Genomic DNA, 17,023 nt, shown 5'->3' on the forward strand with positions numbered 1-17,023 from the left:
CTTCCATCCTCAAGATCACCTCACTCTCCAGATGGCTGCTAGAGCTCCAGCCATTAGGCCTCCATTCCAAGTGGTAGGAAAAAGGAATGATAGAAGGTAAAAAAGCATACCAACTTCCTTTACATTAGCTATATCAACATCCTTTACATTGCTTTCCCTGAAGACTGAGTTAATATCTCCACTTTGGTCTTATTAACCAGAACTTATTAACTGTGTGGCTATACTTAGCTGCAAGGGATACGGGGGAATGTAATCCTCTGTCTCAGCCCATTGTGACCCTTCATAAAACCAAGGTTCTGTTGCCAGAGAAGAAAGGGAGGTAATAGGTGACCAAATGAGGATGCAGTTCTGATAGAGCAGGGACAGCAGAGAAGAGGAGGCCTTCTGAGCCGAGGGAACGGAGCCTGGGGTGGCTGTGGGCTGCCATGTCCCAGACAGCTGCAGAAATTGTCTGGAACTTCTCTGCTCTCTCCCGCCCCATGTGCTCCACAAAGCCTGCTTGTGTAGCCTCCTCCTTTCTCAACTCTGCCCCCAGGAACCTCCTCCCACCCTGGCTGTCCTGAGGGAAGCAGTTGTAGCCTTTCAGGGCTCTTGCCCCTGTGGGGTCAGGCTCCCTCTTTGTCCTGGGTGCATATCTGCCTCTCAGCGGCACTCAGTAAGGGAAGGTGCCCCAGTCCTACAGCAGCCCCTCCACTGCCTGACTGGAGTTTGGTAGTATTTTTTTGGTGACTGTTGGGCTCCTTGTGTTATATTCTGTTGTGCTTGTCTCGTGGAAACCACAGGGTAAGGCCACAACCCTGGAGGGATCCCCCCGTGAAGGGGGTTACCTTGCCATTCTCAGTCTTCTGGGGAAGTTGCTTCTTAGGCATGACACTAGGACCCAGAAGTGGCCTCAGACAGGAAGGCAGGAGAGCCCTCCTCCCCCAGTTCCTTAGGTGTCGAGAGCTCTCAGTGGGTGGAAGGGGCTCCTGGAAGGAGCAGAAAGATGGTCTCCACCACCAGGGCAGCCAGGATGGAACCGTATCGTGGAACCCAAGTTGCGTATGATTAATTCTATTCTGTTTATTTTCTTTTTTTCTTTCTGGTGTCCTTGGGCTTCTAATATATTTAAATGTGGTTCAAATGTGTTAAACTGCTCTCTGCTGCTGAGTGGGGATGAACAGAAGACTCATGAGTAGGGCTAACATGTGAACAGAGGAAGAAGATGGGGGTCTCTGCTCCTGCTTCCAACCTCTCCTGGGGGGATGGGGAGGTGGGAGGGGAGGTCCGTGCTCTCAGCGCCCAGCACCTGTCTCTGCAAAGACCATCCATCCCCCAAGCCCTGTCCACCACGACTCAAGATGTCCTTCACTCAACAAGAGTATGGAGGGCCTGCCGGGGGCTGGACGGCCCTTGGTTCTGAGTGTACAGAGAGGGACAAGGCAGGGGAGAGGAAGACAGACAGACCCATGGGACTGAGGTGCAGCTCGGGGAGCAGGGGCAGTGAGAGCCCTCAGAGGAGCTGGCGCTGGACCCCAGTGTTCTGTTTTGTGTCTGTTTTAACGGAGCTCGCATCTCAGGCTGTACGCGAGGGCCATCAGATTACCCTGCACCACGAGTGTTTCACTTGGTGATTATCGGTCATCCTGATAAGACAGTAGACAGAACTCCAATTCTCTTTTGTCTAAGTTACCCAATGTCTATTGTGACTTAATGGAATCTAGCCCATATCTAATGATCTAAGCTCTAATATGCTTCGGTGTGTATCAATGTAGTTGAACCATATATGCTGAGATTCGTAGGGGCCGTTGTTTACATCACAAAATTAAGGTCATACCAATAACACTTCTTGCATCTTGCTTTTATTACCCTGTTAGAATCCCAGGGGCAGAGCTGGAACTCACAGACTTGAGTTCTGTGGCAGTTGGTCACCTGAAAATGTGAGGGAAGTTCGGGAAGGGGTGGGTCTTCCAGCAGAGAAGACAGATTATTATCAACGGCTAACCACACACACTTAAGTAGGGAATTACCAGGAAGCTTGTTGATCCATAAAGGGGAAGGGGCAGGGCTTGGGCCCCCTGCTGTTCTGGGAGTGGAGCTGGGGGCAGAGGGCTGGAGGCTGCTGGCCAGACTGTAAGTCGTTCAGGAGGCCGAGGATCGCCCCATCTTCAGGGACATGTCTGGTCACTGATGGCCTATAGGACAGCCCACCTTCCCAGCGCCACCAGGACCATCGGTTTCCCAGCAGAACAGGGCCAGACCCCCAGGGTGGCCAGGACCGCCGAGGATGTTGCTGGCCTCTGCCCAGACATGAATGGATGGAGAGGAATCAGCCAGTAGAAGAAAATCTTCCCCTCTTTGCTGTGGATTGTTTTGGGGAACCTAGCGTGTCTGAGAATGGAGATTTAATTTAAATGCCAACTTCTATTGCTAGAAAGTTCTGAGTCAGGTGGGTGGGTGGAGGGCATGAGTAAACACATTTGCTGAGTGGTCGGCTCCCACCAGGCCCTGTTCTAAGCTTTTCACCCAGACAGCCTCATTTCATCCCATAGCCCTGTGAGGCTGGTGTTGTTGTTATTATGATTCCTTCTTCCTCGGGTGGGGAAACTGAGGCTCAGGGAAGTGGTTTGCTCCCAGCCGGCCTGGCCCCCAGGCAGACTCACTCTTGTAGCAGCGTCTGCCAGCGTCGGGGACAAAGGGTGGCTCCTTGGCCACAGCTGGGGCCCTGTGCCCTGGGCTCCCACACCTGTTCCTAGAAAGAGGCCCAGGGAGGAACTTTGTTTTCTAGAACTGGCACCAAACTCAGAGTGAAGAGACTGTCTCCGGCTGTGTCCTGCCCGTGGCCCCTCTGGACCTCCGTTTCCACGTCTGTGAGATGAGGGTTTGTGCTGGGCTCTCTGCGGGTCTTTCTGTCTTCTACATCTCTAATCAGCTGCTCACACAGAGGGAAATAAATGACTGATGGGGAGACTTGTATTGCATATATTTTTTCTACAAACATTTGCATTTCAGCTCTATGGATATCTGAGATAAACAAGGAGATAAGAAGTTGGGGGCTTCCCTGGTGGCGCAGTGGTTGAGAGTCCGCCTGTTGATGCAGGGGACGTGGGTTCGTGCCCCGGTCCGGGAGGATCCCACATGCCACGGAGCGGCTGGGCCCCTGAGCCATGGCCGCTGAGCCTGTGCTCCGCAACGGGAGAGGCCACAACAGTGAGAGGCCCGCGTACAGCAAAAAAAAAAAAAAAAAAGTAGGGAAATGATTATTTGGGAGGTGAGTTGATGGAGGACCTTCAGGTAACCTCATGTAGGGGGCCACCCAGCTTCCTTGTGTCTAAGAGATCCGGAGACATTAATGAGGTTAAAAATTATCAGAGAGAGGTCACCCTCGTTAACAGCAAAGATGAAATGGCTCTACAAATCTCTTAGACATTTGGAATATGCTGGGAAACAGTGAGCGAGTGGCACAGTTATTCAAGCTTCCCTGCTTTGGGTCCCAAGGTACAACTGAGACAGTGTGTGACAGTGTAGAACTGCATGGAATAGTGTCGAATGTTCTGGTGCAGTCTGGAACAGTGGAGAGGACTATTCCTGGTCTCGGTCTTGGATCTGCCGCCTGATTCTGGGAATCTCTTGACCCCGTCGGCCTTGATCTCTTCCCCTGCAAAGTTGGAGCGATGGTAACCCACCCTGCTGACCTCACAGAGGAACAGTTATGGGAAACGTCGACAGAAGCGTTCAGAGGGACCTGCCCCTTGGAAGAGATTCGTGTGCTCACAAATGGAACGCCAAACCCTCGTTACACACTGGGGTTTCTTCTAGGCTCATGATTTAATTTGCCAGAATCTTCTCAACAGAAATAGGTACATGTATTGACATTCCACCTATTTTCCTTTGACCAAGGAGAGCGTCTGTTTACGATGCCTGCGGATGGGGAGCTCACTGGAGTCACTGCAGCTGGCTTCTTAAATTATTCTTGTCGATATATTCTGACAGTTCATAGCCTGTGGGAGTGGAATCACCTGATGCCTTGGGGAAGGGAAACGTATCCTCCACACAGCTCTCTTGACAGCTGCTTCCTGTTTATTCATTCTCTGAAAGAACTTTGGAGAAGATGAAAATAAATTTTTATTCGAATCTGTGTAAAAACAGCATCCTATCCCTGCATCCACCGTGCCACCACTCCATTTCCGTCCAGGAAGAATAGCTGAATGAAAAGGACCCTTTTCAAGGTCAGTTCTGTGTTGGCTTGTCATCAAGGAATGAATATGCATGATCAATGCTCATCCTTATGGCCACTGGGAGAGGTAGGAATTTTCCAGAAGAAGTCAAGTTGGAGTAGTGGGCGCCAGGTACACAACAGGTAGGTGGTGGTGCTGGGATTCGAACCACGGTCTGCCTCACTCCAAGAGCTCAGCTCCTCTCTATACTACTAACTCGGAATCAGAGCATCAACTCTCAGCTGACGCAGGCGACCTCTGTCCTTGGTACCTTCATTCCACAGCTGTCCGGCTATTGGCAGCGTTGCCCTCATGCTGATTGACAACGTGCCTTTGTTTAGAGATCCAGACTGGGGATTCCTGGATTCCCAAGACCCCTTCCTAAAAGAGGAGAGTCATCCTGCCAAGGCCGACAAGGAAGGAGCTCCCCAGACTCCGGGGGGCTCAACTGAAGGGTGACCCGCACAGGCAGGCATCAAGCCTTCCCACTGCTCTGTGGAGCCATCGGAGGAGCTGGTGCTACCTCTACCCTGTCCCCTCACTAGAGTACCCTGCTGGCCTTCGGGGCCCTGGACTACAGCCTTCGTTGTACCACTACCGGCTGGGTGACCTCCGGCCATTACATCTCTGGGGTCTACTCACTCCTCCATCAGGACTTTTCAAGATCTGACCTTTCGAAAGAGAACTGCCATGTTCTTAGAAAGTCAAGTTCCACCACAGTAGCCCCTATGGAACAGCAGCGGACGAAAACAAAGGGTCCCCCTCTCTGTTGGAAACGGATTTATTTCGCAGTTACCGTAGAGGCCATGGTGGATACTTGCTCAGGCACTGACAGGAGCAGCTCACCATTGTGGCTGTTCTTTGCAGCTGATGGGAAATCAGAGTTTTGTATTTTCACAATGTCCACAAACCCCAATATTTCATCATTCTGGAACTGGGATTAGAGTAAGTGGTGCTTTCTTGTTATGTCCCTTAAACTGTGTGTTGTGGATTGAATTATGTCTGTCAGAAAAGGATATGTGGGGCTTCCCTGGTGGCGCAGTGGTTGAGAGTCCGCCTGCCGATGCAGGGGACGTGGGTCCGTGCCCCGGTCTGGGAAGATCCCACATGCCGCGGAGCGGCTGGGCCCGTGAGCCATGGCCGCTGAGCCTGCGCGCACAACGGGAGAGGCCACAGCAGTGAGAGGCCCACGTACCACAAAAAAAAAAAAAAAAAAAAAAAGGATATATGGAATTCCTAACCCTCAGGACCTCAGAATGTGACCATATGTGGAAACAGGGTCTTTACAGAGGTAATCAAGTTAAAATGGGGTCATTACAATGGGTCTTAATGCAATATGACCGTGTCCTCATAAAAGGGGGGACTTAGAGACAGACAGACATAGAGGGAAGACGATGTGAAGACACAGGGAGAAGATGACCATCTCCAAGTCTGGAACAGATGCTCCCTCACAACCTCAGAAGGAATCAACCTTGCGGACACCCTGATCTCAGACTTGCAGCCTCCAGGTCCGTGAGAAAGTAAATTTCTGTTGTTTAAGCCACTCAGTTTGTGGTACTTTGCTATGGCAGCTCTAGGAAACCAATAGGCAGCGTAAGATAGTTTTTCAGCTGAAAGAAATTGGACTCGGTTCTGAGAGCGGGATGGAGGACCACGGTCACGAGATGGATACAGGAGACAAACACCACTGGGGACCCAGGGACGTTCTGGTTTGTGTCCCCCATTTCCATTTTCTACCTTTTCCAAAGAGAAGGTGAGACATGGGCTGAACTGCACCCACTTGGTACTGCCCCCTCATTCTCGTTAGTTTGAAGTGATATATATTTTTTTCTTCTTTTTATTAAACTATAGTCGATTTACAGTATTGTGTTAGTTTCAGGTGTACGGCAAAGTGATTCAGCTTATAAATCTATATATTCTTTTCAGATTCTTTTCCATTACAGGTTATCATCAGATATTGAATACAGTTCCCTGTGCTATATAGTGAATCCCTGTTGTTTCTCTACTTTACGTATAGTGGTGTGTATCTATTAATCCCATGCTCCTAATTTATCTCTCCCCCTCCCCTTTCCCTTTTGGTAACCATAAGTTTGTTTTCTGTCTGTGAGTCTGTTTCTGTTTCACAAATAAGTTCATTTGTATTGTTTTTAGATTCCACATCTAAGCGATATCATGTAATATTTGTCTTTCTCCGTCTGACTTACTTCACCCAGTATGATCATCTCTCGGTCCAACTTGGAAGAGATATTTAAACATTGACATTGTAAGAATTTGAGTTGCTTTTAAAATTCGCCAAGTCTAGGCTAGCTTAGAGTTGCTTGTTCCACATGGGGTGGCCTTCCTGTCTGGAACTGCCTCGGAGTTGATCTGCTTTTCCACTTTTGAAGTTTGCAACTCCCTAAGTACATGATTCTTTGTGTGGGAAACCGACGGTGCATCCGGCGCAGCGGAGCTGGACCCGCCCAGTTTCCCAGGAGCTGGAGAGGGGGCTCTGGCCTGGCAGTTGCAGGTGACGGTCCTGACCAGTCCAGGAGCCGATGAGAAGTTCATAGGCTGTTAATAAACTGGAACCAATCGGTGAATGCGGGCTGGGCGTGCTGGGGCCGGCTGGGGCCACAGGTCCTTGGGAGAGCTTGCACTTGCGTTGCCTTTATCTGCATATAGCAGGAGCCTGAAAGCACCCGGCCGCTCTTGGTGTTTGTTACAGTGAATAGACATATGTCCCTCACACTAGCACAGGGAATATCTAATTAAGCTACACAATGATTGCTTATGCCCGGGGCTGTCACAAACAAGGCTCTGTCACTCTCCGCTGAGAACCACAAAATAGGAATTTGCTTTTAGTGTATGATGATGAATGTATTCAAAATATATTAGAATTGACTTAGATCCTACACCCCTTAAAAAAACACAAATGCTGTTTTCACAAAAATACTTTAAATCCCACAATGGGAGAGGGGATGCGGGTGGTGAGGACAAAGACCTTGGGACCTATGGGTTGGTTGATTACGACGTTCAGTGTAACTTCTTTTCCTGTTGCTTTTCATGAATGAGTTAGGATCTTAGGGACCGAAGTTGTATCTTGCTCAGTATTAACAGAAATGTTTGCATACACTCTGTCGGAGCCGGAATCTCTGAGCTTAAGGAGTGAATATGTTTCTCTTAAGTTAGCCTTCCCTTCCCTTACTTTAGTACCGGTGGGACCCACAAGGAAATTTTTTCTTCTTTAAAGACAAATCATTTTAATACATCAAACTGAAGTACTGTATTCCCTACTTACGAGTTGTGTTGCTACTATAAATAGGGGTGTAATTTTTAACCGGGAAAAAAACCCTAATCTTTGTTTAAGACCTAAGAAATTATTTTTCCTTCTACTGTCACGACCAGGAAGGAACTTTGATGCTGGCCTTGGAAGTGGGGACGGTGTGAGGGATTGCATGTGAAAATGTGAAAAGCACCTGGAAAAGCTTTGCATCACCAAGAGCAGAACTAGCTCCAAAATTTGTGGGACCCAGTGCAAAATGAAAATATGGGTTCCGTGGTTTAAAAATCATTAAGGATTTCGAGAGGGTGACAGCAAATCATTAAACCAAGCACGGGGCTCTTCTGAGCATGGGAACTTGGGCAACGGACCGCAGGGGTCCCACAACCATGAAACCAGCCCTCCCGAGAGCCATTTTTTGTCCTCCATAGGGAAGAGAGCGAAGAGAAAGAGGAGACGAGAGGTGACATTAAATCCCAATTTTTATACAGCCCGTGAGCCCAGAGATACTCCATTGAGATGAAATGAAGTGAAAAACGGATTCCAAATTTATTTTGTTCATCCTCGCCAGACGAATTTGAAGAGTATGAGCAGATCTGCAGCACTGGTAGCCATGTTCTAAAGACATTTTTGTGTTTTTCTCATTCCACGTGTAAGGCTGGCTTTTTCTTTCTCTTTTTCACTCGAAATTCTATCAGTTCAGAGAACGAGCTCTGTAGAACCACACATTTGAAGAAGCAATCAGAATTCTGCAGAAGTAAAGATGGAAAATTCCTGCCTTCTCCAGAAAACAAGAAATAAAAGCCTTGAGTTGTATTCGTCCAGAGGTTGAGACCCCCGGCTGCGGTTGGGTTTCGCCTGGCAGAGCAGGTGGGGTGCGCTGGCTTGTGGCTTATCCGTGTCCCTATGACACAACACAGATGAGGCAGCCGCCTCATCCTTGGACTCCACGCTCCCTGTGAGTCTTTCCAGCAGGGAAATGATCCCTCAGAAGAGGGGTGTTGGAAGAGATCCGTCAGGTTTTAAAAAGTTGTGCTAAAAAAAATAATACAACATTTTAACCATTTTAAGCGTAGAGTTCAGTGGCGTTAACTATATTCATATTGTTATACAACAGACTGCTAGAACTTTTGGGCACTCGTTGGACTTTTAAGCCCCATCACCACGACCCTACAGTCATGGGGTTGCAGATATCTGCGGAAGAGGAAGGACCCTGAAACTGGGGGCGGGGGGGCACTTAATAAATGTCCCTAAATCAATGGGACCACACTAAGCTGTGTATAATTAAGGCCTTGTTTATGACCCAGCCAAGTCCCTGGACCATATACAAATTTTGTGACATGTTTTTTGTTGTCTCTTGGTAACTGTCCACTTAGAAAAAGGTAGAAAAAAGACTTTTTACTCACTTGGATTCTTTGATCTATTTCTTTAGGCAACTCTGGAGTTGATTTCTGAATAATCTTCTAAACCTTCGTATTGAACCTTAATACCTAGCAATCGGCCAGCTATCCCAGGGTTCAGTTCAGTGCCTGATATACAGCAGGCGGCTCATAAATATTTGGTGAGCAAATCAGTCGCTGAAAGGGTTTTCAGTATTAACGAGGAGGAAGAAGAACAAATGAAATCGCGTGATCTCTAAACCCCACTTTCTCCAGTGGCCTCTGCCCCTTGCCAGAGAGCATCCTCCAAAGCAAAGCTGATGGGATGTCGGGGACAATGTGCAGGGGGCAGGGGGAGGACAGAGGGTATGCACAGGGCAGGGTGGCCAGAGACCCCTGACCTGGAGGATTCACCTTTGGAATGAGAGGTAAGAAACTCTCTTTGAAAATGGAAAAGCTTGGGGAAGACTGAGATGGAGGATGGGGCATGTAGAGAAAAGGCCAGCGTTGTTGAAAAGCAGCTGAGGGTTGGTCTGAACGCTGCCCGCCTGGGTACCAGTTGAGGAAGACAGTTGGGCAACAGATCAGGCGGGCCTGGCAGGAGCTGCAAGGTCTCGTGGGAGGAAGTGCTGCAGGAGGACAGAAATTGACGGTGGCCTGGCTTAGGGATTCAGAGGCATCTGGAAAGAAATCCGGAGGTGGGGATGGGATGACGTGTTAGTAAATTATGAGAGGAGCGGGGAGAGGCACGAGAGCATTTAGGAACATGAATCTGTTTGTTCCGGCTAAAATAGAGCAGGTCTTGCATGTTTATACACATCCTTTTTAAAAATAAGAAACGAGCCTGAAAGCATTTGCAAGGAACCCCTAGGGTGACAGCCTGGAGGGAACGAGGTTTGGGCTAAGGGGCCACAGAGCACCCTTACTTCTCAGAGACGGTGTGTCTGCAGTTGGAGCAGTTTCAGAGGCTTAGGTCAAAGGCAAAGCAGGAAAAGGCAAAACTGTCAGGTCAGCAGTTTTGTTTTTAACCATCCCCCCACCTCCCTAGGGACAAACGGTCCAATTCCAGGGCTGGATCAAGAAGCTGCTTCTCTGTCTTCCAGGTAAGTGGGTTGTTAGCAATGAAGCGACCACAAGGCACAGAGCTTCAATACACCCTTATAACCTCCAGGACCCCGTGGGGCAGTCAGGACCCAGCCCAGGAGATGTTAGGGTCACACTTGCTTGCCACTGCAGTGGGGTTTCCGAGCACAACACTGGGGGAGAAGGGTTGAGGAAATGCTTGGAAATTCACCTGCCGAAGGAATTCACTCTATATGTCCCATGGGCCAATCGCGTCCTTTCTCCGGGCCTCAGTTTCTTCGTCTTTGACGTGGGGTCATTGGAGTAGCTCACTGGGTCAGAATGACCTGATGTTTACAAACACACACATCCCTGGCACCAGCCCCCGGAGATGCTGACTCAGTAGGTTTGGGGTCAGACCCTGGGGTGGACGTTAAGACCAAACAAACAAACCACCCACATGGTTTTGATGAACAGCCAGCCGGGCTTGTGAGCCACGACCCGAGGGTGGAGGTCTTATTCATTACTACAAGTTGACCTTGCTCTCCCCATAGTCAGAAGGATGCAAGAGTTTTCTGAGCCGAATAAACCCAAGGGTGGACGAACTCTGAGCATCCCCCACTTCCATGCTCAAATCGGATCCGTCCTTCAGGGCCGGTTTAAGTCCCCCATCCTCCCTGAAGCCTCCCCCACCTTTCGGACCTCCAGTCTGTTCTTGCTTTCTCCACCTGCTAAGTCACCCATAATGCACCGGTTGTCTTGAACGTGTGGAACAACAGGAGTTGGTGTAATCATCCAGCCTGTTGTCTCTCTAGCTGGCCTTCCCAGAAGGCCACGCTCTTCACGGGGTGATCCCTGTCTCTCACCTGCCCTGACACCATGGTTACTGACTCCAGTTGGACCACTCTCAGATGTGTTGGCCAGGTCAGCGAGCCATCACAGTACAGCTAATCATCGCTTTGCTTATTGTCAGTTCAGCTAAGTTAGCATCTGCTCTTCCATCCTATCCAACGGGGCATGTTCTATTTTATTAATTTTAGTCACCTTCATGCAAATCTCCTGTGCATATACTCCTTGTGATTTCCATTAGCCTGAAGGGTTAGGTTTATTCCACAGCTTGTTAAATTTCTCAAATGATATGTATTCCTGGAACTTTTCTGCTCTGATTTGGAAAAGACTGTGACATCCATTCTCCTGTTAAGAGTCATGCTTTTCTTACCCATTGTTAATTAGATTCTCTTGTCCCAGAAAACAAAACAAGGAAAGGAATTAATACTCCAAATTAGGAACATACACATGGAGAATGGTGGAGATAGTGTTGGGGGTGTTAATCGAGGGCTGGGGGAGCAGCGCCATATGCCAGATGGAGAAAGTCTGCTTCCACTGTATCACGTTTCCTTGTTTTCCAATCTCATGTCTCTCCTCTTCTCTGATATTATTTTATAGTCCTTTTAAAAAATCGTAGTAATTCCAGTTATAATGTTGATATAATGGGATCAGTAGAATGCCTGCATGAGAGGTTTTGGAGACAGACATATGCTCTGTGTTATTTCGCCTGTGTCCAAACTTGGTGCCTATCCCTCGCTCTCTACCAGAGTTTTACTGAACTTCTCAGTGATTCAGCTAGGTGTGCTGGTGGCGTCTCTAAATAAGTAAAGGTTCCTTATCAATTGACTCTGATAAAGTGGATTCTGAATGTTTACAGTGCAGATTTGAAAGCAACCAGGCTCTTTTTAATTACAGAAGTGAGGCTTTTTTTGGCAGCTCTGAAATAGGCGTGACTCTTCTATCTGCATCGAGATGCATCCACGCATAGACTCCTGTCGCTGTTTTCTCCTCTCACATTTTCCCCTGGTAAGCTCGTAATCACTCAGCAGCATGAGTGACCGTGGAAATTAGACTCTTACGAAGATTTTAAGAGGGAGATTCTCTTTGGTATTGACATGTACACACTGCTGTATTTAAAATGGATAACCAACAGGACCTACTGTATAGCACGGGGAACTCCACTCCATATTATGTTAACAACCTAAATGGAAAAAGAATTTGAAAAAGAATAGATATATATATATGTAAAACTGAATCACTTTGCTGTACACCTGGAACCATCACAACATTGTTAATCAACTGTACTCCTATATAAAATAAAATGTTAAAAAAAAAAGAGGGAGATTCTCCTGTCACTTTGTAAAACGGATCCTTCTCTGCTCTGAGCAGTCTTTTTGGCACCTCTTTCTCCCTGCATCCTTTTTTTCAGGGGAATTGTTATCTGTTGTGCTTTAATTATGTGGTCCCTTAGGATGTTTCAGCCCTTTTCCACTCCCAGGGATTTTAATACTTCCTCCCAGTGTACCATGCTCACCTGATTTCCCCTTAATCTTATGTCTCCTTCCACCAAATCTTAATCCAGTGGTGATTAGCTTTCTCTGTGTCCGTTTTTCACAACAGTGGAATTTTTGTATAATATGTTGCCTAGGAGCAGTATCTAGAACCGCTTCGAGCAAGTCTTTGGTCAACACTCTTAAACATAAAGATCAACTCAGTGTAATGTGGTATCATCCACTCTTCCCTGGAACAGACAAAGGACATTAGCGGAAAAACTGGTGACATCCAAACAGAATCTATGGTTCAGTTAATATCAGGATAACAAGGTTAATTTCTTCTTTTATCTTTTATTATTTTGTTTTATTTTTTCGGCCATGCTGTGTGGCTGGTGGGACCTTAGCTCCCTGACCAGGGATTGAACCCGGGCCCCCTGCATTGGAAGGGTGGAGTCTTAGCCACTGGACCACCAGGGAAGTCCCTGGCTCCTCATTTTAAACGAGGCAATGAGTGTAAAATGTAAAAGGCCCTACAAACCAGCAAGTGCTATAGAAATGTACTATTTTTATTTAAAAGTTCTCTTTTCCCCACTGCTCATATGGAAATTCATCCCCTTTCCCTTAGAAAACGGATTCCAGCCTGTGCTTGGTCCACAACAAACATTTGTCAGGCGTGAGTCAGTTGCTGCAGATGCCAAGATCTTTGGGAAGTTCCTCCCCCAGCCCTGCGTGGCTTGCACTTGTGTCCCCCAGTTTCTGCTCTCCCCTTATTAGTAACAGGAGTTTTACTTAGCACACAGCCACCCACAGGAAAGTTATGTTTCCAACCTCCTCTGCAGTTAGATGTGACCATACGACTAAGTTCTGCCCTTGGGGAACAGGAGCTAGTGAGGTGTGCCACTTATGTATGTGTGTAAAGGCAAGGGAAGGGAAGGGAGGGCCCACCCCTTCCCCAGTCTTGTTTGCCAGAATATGGTCATGATGGCAGGGCTTGGAGTTGTCTTCTTGGCCACAGGTGGAGGCTGTGTGTTGAGGACGGCAGAGCCACAATGGGGAAGGAACTTGGGTCCCTGTTACCATCAAACCTCCAGACAAGCCTTGGACAACCTCCCCTAGACTTTAACTTCATTTAACTTTAACTGTCTTGGAGCTTCCTTGGTTATAGCGCCCAACCTGTATCCTAACGAATACACCCTTCAATATCCCTCCCCAAAGCCTGCATCTGGCCCGCGTGGCACTAGCCCTGTTAATCCCTCTCTTCTTGGCCTCTCCTGCTTCCCTTCTACATAAAATTCACCTGTTCCAGGCTCTCGGGACCCTACTTGGTGTTATCAATAATACTTTACAGACTGATCTCTGCTCACAGCTCGCTCTGTATTCCCTCCCAGGCAATGGGCATTTTTACAGGGCTTTCTGGAGACACCACACGTATCCAGACATTGGCATTAGCAGGAAGAACGCTGAGCACCACAGGCAGCTGGTGAGGAGAGGCTGGGGTGCGTGCCAGCTTCCCAGGGCTCCCCGCATGAACCCCGTGAAGCTTAGACCAACTTTGAATACCAAATGGCAAGGGTAAGCCGGCTTGTCTGTTTCAGAGAGTCAGAGAATAGGGGTTTAAAGCCCTTTCTGTGCTGTGGGTGCACCTCTACCCCTGTTTGGATCTGGGATGAATCTGAGATACCACCCTCCCTGTGCTACTTTCATCCTGGGAGGCTTTGCTTAGAGTGAGTCCTGGTCTCCAGCCCTGGGGACGTGAGCAGGAGAGTGGGCAGGGTGGCCTGGACTGCCCAGCCTGGCTCCACGGGTGGGGAGACAAGACGGTCACTGATGGTCCTGCATCCTGTCCCGGAACATTTGGACCTCAAGGTGTCGGCTCAGCCCAACCTGCTCAAGCCTTTGCTTCAAGGTGGAGGTGATGCCTCTTGTGGGTTTTCTTCTCCATTGCAGAGAAACAGGGATCAACGTCAGAGGAGCCCAGATGCATCCCACTTAGTTACATTTCCAAAGGAATTTCTCTGAACTCTTCTATGTGGTTGCAAGAAAGCTGGGTTTTGTTTTGGTTTTGGTTTTGGGCGCCGGCTTACTCTCTCTCCTCAGTGATTCACTGAGATGAGGGGAAAGAGAGAAGAAAGACTCCTCAGAGGGAAGGGGAGAGAAATTAGAACTACACCCAAAACACCAAATCTTGGGCGTAGAAGAAGATGAAAGATGTGAGCGGTACCCATGAGCTAACATGTTGGAACAATACAGCATGTGTCTCCTTGCTTCTGACTTTCAACTGTATGAATACTTTTCCATTCTGCAACATTGTTCAAACAAACCAGCAAAGCCCCTCACCCCCCCAATAATGATTCCTTTGCACCTTTGCTCTCCCGTGGTGCCCTGCATTGCAGCAGGGGCCTGGCCCGCCTCCCTGAGACAGCCATCATCTCTCCAAAGAGAAGCAGTGTTTTGATAACAGGACAGAACTGGGAAGGAGGCTTTGGGCGTTGCATCCTGACCCAGGCAGGCGCCGGCCCGGGTGTTCTCACAGCCATCTGTTGCGGCCTGTAATGCATGAGCACATTAGCACATGGCCCGCCAGCAGACTCGACATTGTTCTCCTGGCCGCGTTGGTTCAGCCGACCTCAACAAAGGGGACAGTTTTGCATTCGGGATAAATACAACCACTGAGGAGGTTTTTTTTTTTTTTTTTTCCCCTTAGGACATGTAATGTGAAGGTTTATGCTGACTGCAGCCACCCTCCTACCCTTTGACGTGGATGATTTTGGGGAGCTGCTAATGTACCGGGAAATATTTTTCCTCTTTCAAATATGCTCCCATCGGAAAGATTCATCAAATTGAATATTTGCCTTTTTTATTTTCTTTTTAACCCAAGGAGTTTGCCTCCCAAAGGATTAGGACAAATTGTCCAACTATGAATCCACTTAATTTAAAGGTCAGTTTGAGACCTCGAGGTCTAGATCCCAATTATCCTCAAAAACTAACCCAAGGGACTCAAGGAAGTAGTGGAGAATGTTACGGTTTTCGTAAGTTTGTTAAGTGTTACAGCTTTCGTAAGTTTGTAAGATGTTATAGCTTTAGTAAATTTGTTGGCCCTAACTGATAAATTATTTCAGAAAACCGCGTATTTGCCCCTTATCCCAAGACCAATACATGACCAGCCTCCAAGACCTGGCTGATTTTTAAAGTGTACTTTTGGGAAGGCAGAGTTCAACAATGCTTTTTTTTTTTTTTTCCCACAGGATCAGCTTCTGCTTGTGTTTTCTTGTGTGGAAGCTTCCCAGTGAAGCTTCGGACCTCTTCTGCTCTAGTTAGGAAAGGGTTTGGTGGCAAAAATCCTCCATGTGCATTCATCATTCATTCATTCAACGACTGTTTATTGAGCTCTTACTGTGGGTTGGGCACTGATCTATATCAGCGATCAGGATGAACAAAGACCTCTGCCTCTTGGAGCTTATACTCCACTGGGGAAGACAGACAGTAAACAACAAAATTAACAAATTTTTAAAAATATAGTATGGGGAAAAGAACAGTGAGCAGAGTAAGGGGATTGAAAGTGCCAGGGTAAGGTTGGAGTATTGAAAGAGAAGGAGATGAAATTATCATGTCAATTTACGGAGCTTCCATATTCCAAAGCGAAATGTGAACCATCCTTGAGATAATGGTACCTCCACCCCAGTTCAGTTCCAACTGGAAAGGGCAGTAGGCTAACCCCCCCTCCAATTAGGGTAGGTCTCAAAGCTCTTTTTCATTTTTCTTTTTTATTGTTTTTCAATTTGGGGGGGGCCACACTGTGCAGCTTACAGGACCTTAGTTCCCCAACCAGGGATCGAACCTAGGCCCTCGGCAGCGAAAGCACCAAGTCCTAACCCCTGGACAGCCAGGGAATTCCCTCAAAGCTCTTAAATGCTAAGAAAGAGCATATTTCTTAACTCTGTTTCTGTATGTTTCCAACCTGCCCAAAGCAGGAGATGGGCTAAAAGGGTGGTAAATGTGTGTCAGATGAAAGACGCAGATTACAGGGGCCAGGATCTCTATTTCTACAACCTCCCGATTTACGTTAAATCCTCATGATCTAGTTCAATGTCCGCTTCTTAAAATGTGACTCTTAACTATATCATAATGAGGTCCTGTATATGCAACAAGTAAGTTGACCATTTCATCATCAAGTCGCAGGTGATGAGAATCTGGCTGGGTATTTAATAAGGGAATAACTCACAAAACACTACCTACTTCAGCCACACTTCTCACTAAGATTCGGCCTCTCTAAGACCCAAAGGTACAGACTTGTTAGGGGGGTCTGATCCACTGGAGGTGCCTGTCCAGCCCCGGGGCTTTCTTCTGGGGGTCCCTGACACAGGGTTATGGCTGGCAAGAAAGTCATGGGGCTTCTCTCTACAAGTGTCAGGGAGGACTTCAGCATTGTGAAAAGTCACAGAGGGCCACAACTTAGAATGGGTCTTTTCACTTTATAGATGCATAGATTGAGGCCCCAAAAGGTCAAGCAACTTGCCTTAGAACGCCCAGCCTGCTCTAGACTTTTAACTCCTAGCCCAGGCTTCTTTTCACCATGGCAGGTCACATGCAATGGCCTGAGGAGTTACTCAGAAGTTAACAGATGAATGGATAAACAAGATGCAGTACATCCATACAATGGAATATTATGCAGCCTTGAAAAGGAAGGAAGCACTGACACAGGTTACAGGATGGCTAAACCTCAAAACCCTTACACTAAGGGAAAAAAACCAGACGCAAAGCGGACATATTGTATGATTCCATTTAAATGAAATGTCCAGAGTA

The sequence above is a fragment of the Delphinus delphis genome, chromosome 4 (assembly GCF_949987515.2).
Source record: "Delphinus delphis chromosome 4, mDelDel1.2, whole genome shotgun sequence".
Taxonomy (NCBI): Eukaryota; Metazoa; Chordata; class Mammalia; order Artiodactyla; family Delphinidae; genus Delphinus; species Delphinus delphis.